Source organism: Solanum pennellii, chromosome 3 (genome assembly GCF_001406875.1).
Source record: "Solanum pennellii chromosome 3, SPENNV200".
In the NCBI taxonomy this organism is placed as follows: domain Eukaryota; kingdom Viridiplantae; phylum Streptophyta; class Magnoliopsida; order Solanales; family Solanaceae; genus Solanum; species Solanum pennellii.
Window position 1 is genome coordinate 41,715,966 of NC_028639.1, and position 11,066 is coordinate 41,727,031.

The window sequence follows — 11,066 nt, forward strand, 5'->3', positions numbered from 1 at the left end:
ATATAGGTCATAATATATATTTAGACCCTAAGTTTCTTTGTCATCTTAAACTCAACAACTTTAGAGTACATTAGCAACATGGCCCTTAAGACACATTATATAACTATACATTATATAAACACTTTACAGTAAAGACATAAGTAGGAGATCCTTGAACATAAGGATTCCTTTCATGGAGCTTCGGAATCATCTATCAAACTCTTCACCATTTAAGACATCCTTTAAGCATCCATAACCTACAATTTGTGTAAAAATAGAGAAGAATGGGATTAGTAGAAGAACGCACTAATTATGGCAACCATGCATAAACATGCATTTATAAGGGACATTTTGTTGAAATCATATTTCATGCCCTTTTTTTTTGAGTAAATCTTGATAAAACATTTAGACGATAACATTTATATCATTCACATACTTCATATAAACATATTCAAAGGCCAAACATTTCATAAGATCACTTATAGAATTTGTTACATTTTTAAGTCACATTACACTGAACTAGTTTTCCTTCAATAGTGAATGTGAGAATTGCCCTTCATATAGAAACCATGACCTATACTACTTGGAACATGCATGTAAAGTGAGTGTGTGTGTACATTGGTCAACATGATCACATAATAGCTATCAACAACATATTGAGGCAGCCACCCTCTTAGACCATAATATTCTTTCAAGCATAAACCACACAATACATAATAGCATAGGAGACACGCCAACTTCATACTACATTTAAGACTCCTAACTTGTGTTGTTCATGCATTCATCTAGGGGTACATAGGTAAGGGATTATAAACCATTTTTAACTCATCAATGGCAGCACCTATACTTTACCCTACCATGGATATACACATGCTTATACAATAGTAATACAACCTATATCACAACTAGTATAGAAAAGTAGGCATAAACTTCTCATAGTATCATATAAGCACATGTTCATATGTTCGTTAATTTGCCTTCAAGGCAATGGTCAACACATATATAATGACAATAAAGTAAACATCGCCACCATAAGTGGACCATACCACACAATGTCGTACAACGCTTCATCAACTACATTAATATACAAAAGTAGAGGAGACAAGCATTCTTACCAGTTTCTCATCCTTTAATCATCATTGATTAATACACCTTGTTTATCAACAATTCATATATAGGGCAGTAGCTAAACATACATTTAATCATACATGATATCAAGTATAAGATACAATAAGGTCATACTACAACTAACATTAACATAGTAGAAGTTAGAAGACCATAGACCATTACCCAATTCACTTGCATGGATTATATGTCATATTTTATTAATCTTATCAACCTAGGTCACTGGCTAAATATATACTTAGCATATCGAAATCATGCTTAAAGCACTTCAAGATCAAGCTTCCAACATAGGCATTAGGCTTATTAATTACTTAGAATATAGAGGAATTAGCCAATACTATTGATTCTCTAAGGCCTTGATTACCAATCATATTTTAACAATAATGTACATGTTAGGCAGCAGCTAATTAGATCATAACTCAAACAAATCATGCTTCACATAATCTAAAAATATGGATCACATCACATACATAGTATTATCAATTGATAGATTAGAAGAACTAGATCAATTCATGTCAATCATTCTTTACTTTGATCATAAGAGATTCCTATCCAAAATTCAATCGTTATGTAACCTAAAACAGTGGCTACAAGCAACTTAATGTAATCCAAGGTCTTACAACAATCGACATAAAGTCAACCTTACAGTGAATACATAGATCATATACTAGTCATGTTGAATTCTTCATACATTAATCCTCATAGATCCTTCATCATCAATTCACAATCAATTAACGTAAATTACAGTAGATGTAAGAAAATCACAATTTAACCATTAACAAGCCATGATCACAAAACTCATGCAAGGCTAAATCGATTTAAGGAAGGAACATGGGTTCATCATGTAGTTGGAGTAAAATCACGTTCAAACCAACATATTAAGTCAATTCATCATGATGTAACCATTCAAAACGTTTTTTTAGAAAGAACCCATGGCTAGATTGAATGATTGAAAGATTGATCATAAAATCTTCTTTGAAAACTTTTGGAATAACTCTCCAAGTGAAAGGTAACTTTGAGATGAAGGATCACCATAACTTTGTATAGTTTAAAACCTCTAAAACTTTACGATTCATCCATGAAAATCAAAGCTCCAAGCTGTTATTGAGCTTCACCAACAATGGTAATTTCTAAGGAGAATATTTTTGGAGGGAAAAGTTCAATTTCGTGTGGAAGGATTTGGAATGGGTTCTTAACGTGTTTGATCCCTTATATACACCCAAAGTAGCTAATTAAACCTATTATATTCAGGTTAGGACGTAAGTGAATTTCCCATTCACCCCTTAAATAAAACAGACGCAAGGCAGTAGTTACAGGCTACCATCAACGGACCCAATCGACTGGCCGTCCTTTGGCTTCCGTCGATTGGTCCTTAGCTAAATTTTGGGTTGAGACCTGCTTAAGATAGGTTTTCATGGACGATACCTCAACAAAAGTCCATTGGTTGAGAAATTGATCGTCGTTTAGTCCGTCGATTGACACTGCCAAGGCAGTGTTTCGACCATCCTAGGGTCCTTCTTGTGGGGACTTTTGAGGGGCCCTTTAGAAATCATACCTGGACGTTTCCAACGTAAATACAACCCTTAACAATTTGTAGACCTCCCAAATAAGTTTCACCCAAAACAAATACACGTAACACATCCAAACAGGCTAGGCCCCATCAAGACACACATTGAGTGTCTTAAGGGCTATCATTCAAACGCCTTGGACGTTGTTGGTCTTTTGACCTCCAAACATCTCGAAACTCCATATAACATCGTTAAACATCATTATTACTCATTTTAAGACTTCATAAGCTCATAAAATACAGTATATAAACACGCATGGACACATGAGACACATAGGTGACTAGCCGTCGAACGTTTTGGTTGTCTCTTGACGTTCGACTTCCAAATCACTTCAAACTTTACACACTGACTCTAAACCATACTGTCGTTTTAAGACCTTATAACCTTAAGACAAACATGTTACGCTCTAGACACTCTAACTCATTTTGGGGTCTAACACTTGTGCAGGCGAGGACTCTAACATTTTGGATAAGTGTGGGACGACGGTTGGCATCGACGCTTCGTCGATCCACACACGAACCGTCGTTGCCCTCTCGTGGTTGCACACTACCCAAGTAGTGTTGCCTCCTACATGCTAGGGTCCTCCTCAAGGGCCCTTGGTTGGTCCTTGGGGAGTCGTACCCAGATGTTTCGACCACGAATCACTTTAAACACATGTTATACACCCATCCACCTACTTTCATTAATTTTTGACTCCTAAAAGCTGGTCAAATAGGCTATGGTACGCTAGTATGTCCTTGAACCAAATTTTCAAACGTCATGGACGTTTTTGTTTCTACACCTCCTAAATGACTTATATTCATTATTATAGTCCTAAAAATAGTGTCTAGACCTCAATACGCATATGTTAGGATTTAAGACAAAATCTTGGATTTTCGAAATGTTACATATACAATAAGTTTTACCCATTCTAAACTTGATGCCCATGTCAATAGAGAGAATGACTTGTCATTTTTAATCTACTGATAAAATGAAATTTCAAAAAAAAGTAAGGAGGAAACAATAACTTTGCATTTTGTTTTGAAACTAAAATTTTTCAGTAATCGTGTAAATATGGTTGGTCGATGATGCTTACATGTAAACTACTAATACTATTACTGGAATTCATGATCTCTCTGTCAGATGAATTTTTACTGTGAAATTTCCATAAAGTGGGTGATGTAATAGTAGAAACACAACTCCTTAATTAATTTTGAATAACTAGATGTTCATGTGTATTTGATATGCCCTCATAAAAAATAATAATTTTTAATGTATTCTCAAGGAAGACGAATGTCATTTGGATCATGTCTTGTTTTATTTGTCATATGAATATGAATGTGTGGGTTGAACCTTTAGAAACCGACATTGAGAATTTCCAACAAGTGTTAGCCCTTCTTAAGTAATGATGTTGTTACTAGGATAATATTAATTTCTCTCTATATCTTATTCCATATTAAATCTAAGAAAAATAAGTTAAAATTCCTTCATAATTATCAATATAATGCAAAATTGTATACGTTATCATTGTTTATTCCTACATTGATTTCTAAATCACTCTGTTATATTTTTCATTTTGGGGAAGTATTAGATTAGGCTGGTATGATACTACATTACTACTTAATTATATAGTGTATTTGTAGGATTTATAGAGAATTGTGCACCTTATTATTCATATCGGAAGTCGATATTGTCAAAATTCTTGCTTTGAATCACTAGGAATCAAAGATTGATTCACAATCTAAATGTTTATCTTCAGACAAAAAAAGTTCTCCTTTTTCTTTTCTTCTAGTTTGTGTTTTTGTTATTGTTACATTGTTCCTTCTCTTTCATTTTGTAAAAGAATTAATAGGGGTTGGGAAGTTTTCTATTTAATAACTATTCCCTCCCATCTTTTTCAAATAAAACATAAGAATTTAATCTCTTGGGTCGGTCTGGTCAGTCCACATGGGCGATACAAGACCCTAATTTTACATCTCCCACTTCGCATATGGTGGACAAGACCCAAGCTAATACAACATCAACTAGACACATAATCCATACAACACTACTTTGTCCGACCTATGAGCATCAAGAGCTTAACATTAAGATTTACCAAACCCCATATACGAATTCAATCATATCTGGAAGGAATTCACTACTTATATAAGAATACTATTACTGATAATACCCCAAACTTCATTCACTACATCAATAATTACTTATCTGATCCCTCATCCTCTTATGGAAATTAACTAGACTTCAGATTTAACTTATACACATAATTTACACTCAATGTTAATATTGTTTGTGCAACAGCCGACTTCTGTATATAAGTTTATTATTCATTTATTGTGTTTCCTTTCTACTTGAATCTATCCGCTCCTATTCAACTTCTTTTGTAGACATGCACTACATTGCTGAATCATTCATGGCTATTAATAACATGCTAAATTAGAAACATCGATTGAAGCCTTAAGAAACAGCAAAAGGTCAAAGGGTATTTAATCGTAAAGTGAAATTTTAAACTTTTTTGGGTCTCATATAATGAAGAAGCTTGGAATATTCTTTCATTGACCCATTGATCACTAGACACACGTGGTATGAAACATGAGCTACGATGTTTTAACCTTATATTGGTGTATGTCTCTCATCATCCGAATTATCCAACATCATACGAATCTTGGTGTAAACACCTCAAGATGTTTAACCCTAGTTTGTTTTTTGCAGTAATCTTTAGACTAATTTTCTTAGAGAAACATTTGTCTGGACGATAAAATAAGTCATAATATAGTGGTAAAACTCATCTCTTCATATTCCTCAATGTAAGAAGTGATTGCTCGTGTGAGATAGTCAATCATGCCACTTGTTGGACACACTTTATTTCTATTAAAATATGACATGCATACTACATGTGAACATAAATTCAACTGTTTTATATATAGAAGAGAATATTATAAAAATGAATTCATTTTACAATAATGAAATATCATCATACTTTACGTAAACCTAGAGCCTTAACATATTTTTCAAGCAAGATTCTGGAGATGACCTTCGTAAAAGAGTCAACTATCAATTCACGTGTATGAATGTATTGCAAAGTTATTTCTCCATTTGCGACTACGTCTCTCAAAATTTATACTTGATGTCGATCTGTTTGGTCTTTCTGTTATACTTAGGATCCGTTGTGTAGTGTGATAGAGACTTTACTATCACAATATAGAAACATGGACCATTAGAATTCTATGCAATACTCAAATGCTCAAAGAATCTCCTTAACCAAATAGCTTCTTGTACAACACATGCACAATCCACAAATAAAGATTACATGATTTAAAGAAATGTGCAAGTTTACTTATTAATTTTCCATGAAATAGCACCACCATTTAGTAAGAAAAGCATAACCAGATGTTGATTATAACACCTCCAAAAATAATTTAGGTGAAGATAGAGCCTAACACAGTTTTAATGATGGTATAATGTCCTAAAATGGTCAAAAATATAGTATTGAGTGTCTAGAATTTTAGGTGATTTGGAAGTGAAACGTCATAGGACGACCAAGGCATTCGATGATTAAGTCACCTATGTGCCTCATATGTTGTTATGTTCCTAATTGAGTGTTTCATGGGTTTATGAGGTCATTATATGATATATTATGGTATTTATAGGCAGTGTGTCATGTTTCGTGAAGTTTGGAAGTCAAACGTCTAAGAATGTCCATGGCGTTCGAAAGGGTTGCCTTGAAACGACCTTGGGTGTCTATGCATGTTTCGTTGAGTTTAACGTGTTCGTTTTGGATGAAATTTATATTGTAGGTCCTAAACTCAAATACAAACATATTTGGGTTGAAAACTTCTGGGTACCACTCCACATAGGACACACAAGTCGCCCTAGTAGGAGGACCCCATCTTGGATCTCAGCATTGCCAGGCAGTGGCAATCGACTGCCCTAAACGACGGCCAGTCGATCCGGAAACGGCCCATCGAAGGGTGACGTCGATGGATACATGTGGCCTAATGGTCTAGGGGTTTCAGGAGCAACCAACATACCCCATCGACGGGGTGTAGTCTCACCCACGGACCGTTGATGCTGGGCGTCGATGGTGCTATGATCTCTGGCAGTTTTCTATTAAGGCTTGGGGTTTTTGGGAAATTCACCCCAACTGTTATAAAATAAGAGGACAGTTATTTTGGGTGTTTAAGGGTATTTTAAGAGTACACTAGTCCTAAAACTCTCATTTAAACCCTACCACCTAAATCAAAATCCATTCCCTCCAAAAGTTTCTTTAAAAACCTTCATGAGAGCTCAAGGTGAAGATAGAGCTTTAAGATGGATCTTCAATGGAGTTTATTCTTCAATTATAATTGTATTATTCTAATAAGTTATGGTATTTCTTCATATAAGGATTTCAATCACCTTGGAGCCAATTTCAAAGATGATTTTCAAAGATTTCAAAAAGATGAAAGGTTCAATTTCTACTCTAAGGCTTGGGTTCTTGCATGAAAGGTTTTCAAACATTAAGATATGATATTATTTATGTATAATTTTTGTTTTAAGATTAAATTCTCCATGAACCCTTGACCTTCACAAATTTCTCAATTTGACTAAAATATGGGTTATGTGATCCTGCTTTGATATTAATGAATTCAAGTGTAGATTGTTATGGACTTTTGATTCATGTATAGATTATGATTGATATTTTATAGGCTATTTCAATTTGATCTATTGAGTATTGTATATTCTTAGATCTATTGAATATTAAGCTTATTGAATTGATATTGACTTAAGGCTTATGAGTTCTAGTGTAGTTTTCTATGGGCTATGGAATGATGTAAGAGTTGTATTCAAATGAATTCTAATTGGTCTTAGATTGATAATTATATATATTGAATTGACCTATATTCATTTATTATTATAGTTTATGTATTGAATTCATGTTCATTGCCATGGGTAAGGGCCTTATGGTATTGAATTGGATGGTTTAGCATTGGATTGAAGTGTTGAGGATAGAGGGGAGGTATGATTCCATAATTCCCTTTATTTTATGTTAATTAGACTTCAATTATGTTGTGATTGGTATGGTCCACTTATGGTGGTGGTTCTAAGTGAATTGATATGGCCTTGTCGGCGTTACTTTATGCAATATGATGATCATGGCCTAGTCGGCACTACTAGAAGTATTATGATGATTTGTGAAGTTGATTTATGTGAAGTATGATCATATCTATATATATGTGAAGTAATGTGAAAGTATGTGTCTATGTATGTTAGGAGATCATGTAGACTATGACTATGTGCTTGTATGTATAGTCTTAGATGTTGATGCATAATTGTTCCTACTTGAGTTTGAGTCTATGATGGTTATATTTATGATGATATGGTTGTGTATAGGATGACATAAAGATGATAATGGTTATTCCTAAGTGACTTAAAGAATGACATGTAATATGTGTTAAAGTGAAGTATGTTGTGTCTTATGTTGGTTTACTTGTGTCCCTTATTTGATGCATGTATGAATGTGAATATGATATGTCTTGACTTCAGATGCTAAAGCCTCTTAGTCTTGTAGGTATGAATGACATGAGACCTTGAATTATTTTAAGAGGGTCCTTTATGTGAAACGTTGAACCTAGTGGTAAGGATATGAATGTTGAAGTAGAAAGCCGTAATGGTATCCTTCAAGTAAAGGAATGATAGACTTAAGGTTGATTGCCTGGAACGACATCATATCAATCCTTAGGAAAGTCATTATGAGATTTTTTTCGCCATTGTAAGGCAGCCCTTGTGGACCTCTTTGGTAGGGTAAATGTCATTGGATTATGAGCTTGATATGGAACCCCTTTATATGAACCTTTAACGTAAATTACTCTACGAGAACAAAGGCTAGCATCAAGTGAGTATTGTAAGGGGAGTAGTTCTAATTGAAGGATGAGACTAGAATACAAAACACGTCCTTCATATTCCTTAACCATGTTCCTACATGGGATGTGTCCATGTTCTACCATTGGAAAGTAGAACACCCTCATCGGAGTAGGTTCGAACTCCGGATTTCAAGCCTTGATATCATGGTATATGTCAGTTATTGCCTATTCTCATCATATGGTATACCTACTAGCAGTAGAGAAGTTCTATAAAGTTTAGGTAGTGGTATGGGACTCTATCTAGACATTGCATAATAGACTTTAAAGATGTTAGTTGGAGTGACCATTACTTGAATGTCTTTATGTGATGAATGAGTTTTAAATGAACTAATAAATGTTATGACTTAATATTAGAAAGTATATTAAATGAATAAGTACTTTTCTAGAGTAGTTAAGGGTTGTCTAGTTAAGGTGTGAAGGGGGCATAGGAATGGTCACTTCTTATCTTACCTAGATAAGTCTTAAGAATGACTTTAGTTAGGGAAGATGGTTGATTATGTAGACATGATTCTAAATTAGGTATTCTTAAGGATTACTTAGGTAATCTTGAAGAGGTCAATTATGGACGTTATTTTCTTGAGTTACTTAAGTAAGTCTCTTGATAGCCTCTTGAAGGAGAATGTCATATTATCTATATGTTGATGTATTAAGTGAGAATAATTCTTTCTTAGGTAGTCTATAGGATCTCTTAAGTGTGTGTGAGGTATTGTATGGCGGTCACTTCACAACTCACTAAAGTGAACCTTAGAATCATCTTTGGTAGGAGGATCTTATGTTCATGTGATTGATGTATTTGTAAGTGTGTAAATCTCATTATGGGTGGTCTTAAGGATCATTTAGGTGTGCCTACAGAGGTTGTATGGGCGGTCTCTCTTTGTCTTACTTAAGTGAGTCTTAAGATAGCTCTTAGTGAGGGGATTATATGCTAAAATGTGTGTAAAAAGAAGATAAGGAACTTCACTGTAACAGTGAAGAAGTTCATTGTATAGTGAAGTCAGTCACTGTTATGTTTTCCTAATGATGTTAATAATCGTTTAAATGATTTTGTATGTGTTTCTAAGTTGTCAAATGTTGTTCTTATGATTATAGTATGATGGTTTAATCAAAACTCATGAAAAGCATGTTATTTTCTAAATGTCCTTTTTTCATGGTTTTTGCATGGCTTCCATACTTAGTACATCTAATGTGCTAACCCCTTCTTTTCCCTTTTTGACTAAAGTGTAGGGAATTGGAAGTCTTGATGTGCCATGGAGGATGGATAGGTTTCTATGGGTTGAAGATGAAGTATTGGTGATTCCTCATCGATTCGAGGACAATATCCACGTGTTCCTTTATGTCTTAGTTTTTATTTTATGTGTTGTATGGGCTTAGTCCTAAGTAATGTATACGCCAAAGTTTAGATAGTTCAAGGAGATATTGTAAAGGTTTAATGTTTTAAATGAAAGTCTTCCGCTTGTATAATGATTATGCAAAGAGTTCTTTGTGTGTTAAGAATGTTTTTAATTCTTACTCATTTTAGTATGTTTATTATGCAATGAATGATATAAGTGGCTTAGATGAGACTTCTTGTAGTATCATTTGCCGTGGGGCGACACAAGGATGCTCTAACTTCTAGGGTGTACTTGCGGGTTGTTACATTGATTTTTTATCATCCCAGTCACCATCCCAATTAACATTTGTATAACCTCTTATGAATAAATCTGATCCACTATAATGAAATGTATGATTTGTAGTTCCCTTCAAGTAACAAAAATATTCTCTTTACTGCTTCCCAATGATCTCTTCTAAGATTGGATTGATACCTGCTAATTAGACTTATGATATAAGAAATGTCTGAGCGCGTACACATCATAGCATACATGAAACTCCCGACAACCCTAGAATAAGGAACTCGAGACATGTTTTTCTTTTCTTTTTCAGCATTTGGATACATTTCAAGGCTTACAGTTTCACCCCTTGCTACAGGAGTATCCACGGATTTGCAACTATTCATTCTAAAATATTCCAGTATATTCTTTATATAAGTTTCTTGAGATAAACTCAAAAAATTCTTGGAACAATATCTTTGGATCTTAACACCTAATATATAGTTTGTTTAATCTATATCTTTCATATCAAATGATTTTGAAGGTCATGACTTGATGATTTTCACATACTCCAAATTATTTCCAGCGAATAAAATATAATCAACGTAGCGAGAAAGAATTACAAATTTTCCATTGGACTTTTTCACATAGATGCAATGGTAGTATTCATCAATTATGGTAAAATCAAATGACATCACATCTTTATGAAATGTCAGATACCACTGCCTTGAAGATTGCTTTAGGTCATAAATTGACCTTTTCAATTTACAAACTTTCTTTTCTTGACATTTAACAATGAAACCAACTCGTTGTTCCGTGTAGATTTCTTTATTTAATTCTCCATTGAGAACGTAATTATAAATCTAAACATGCAACAATAGCTAACAGTAATTGTATGGATGTAAACTTCACAACCAGTGAAAAAGTTT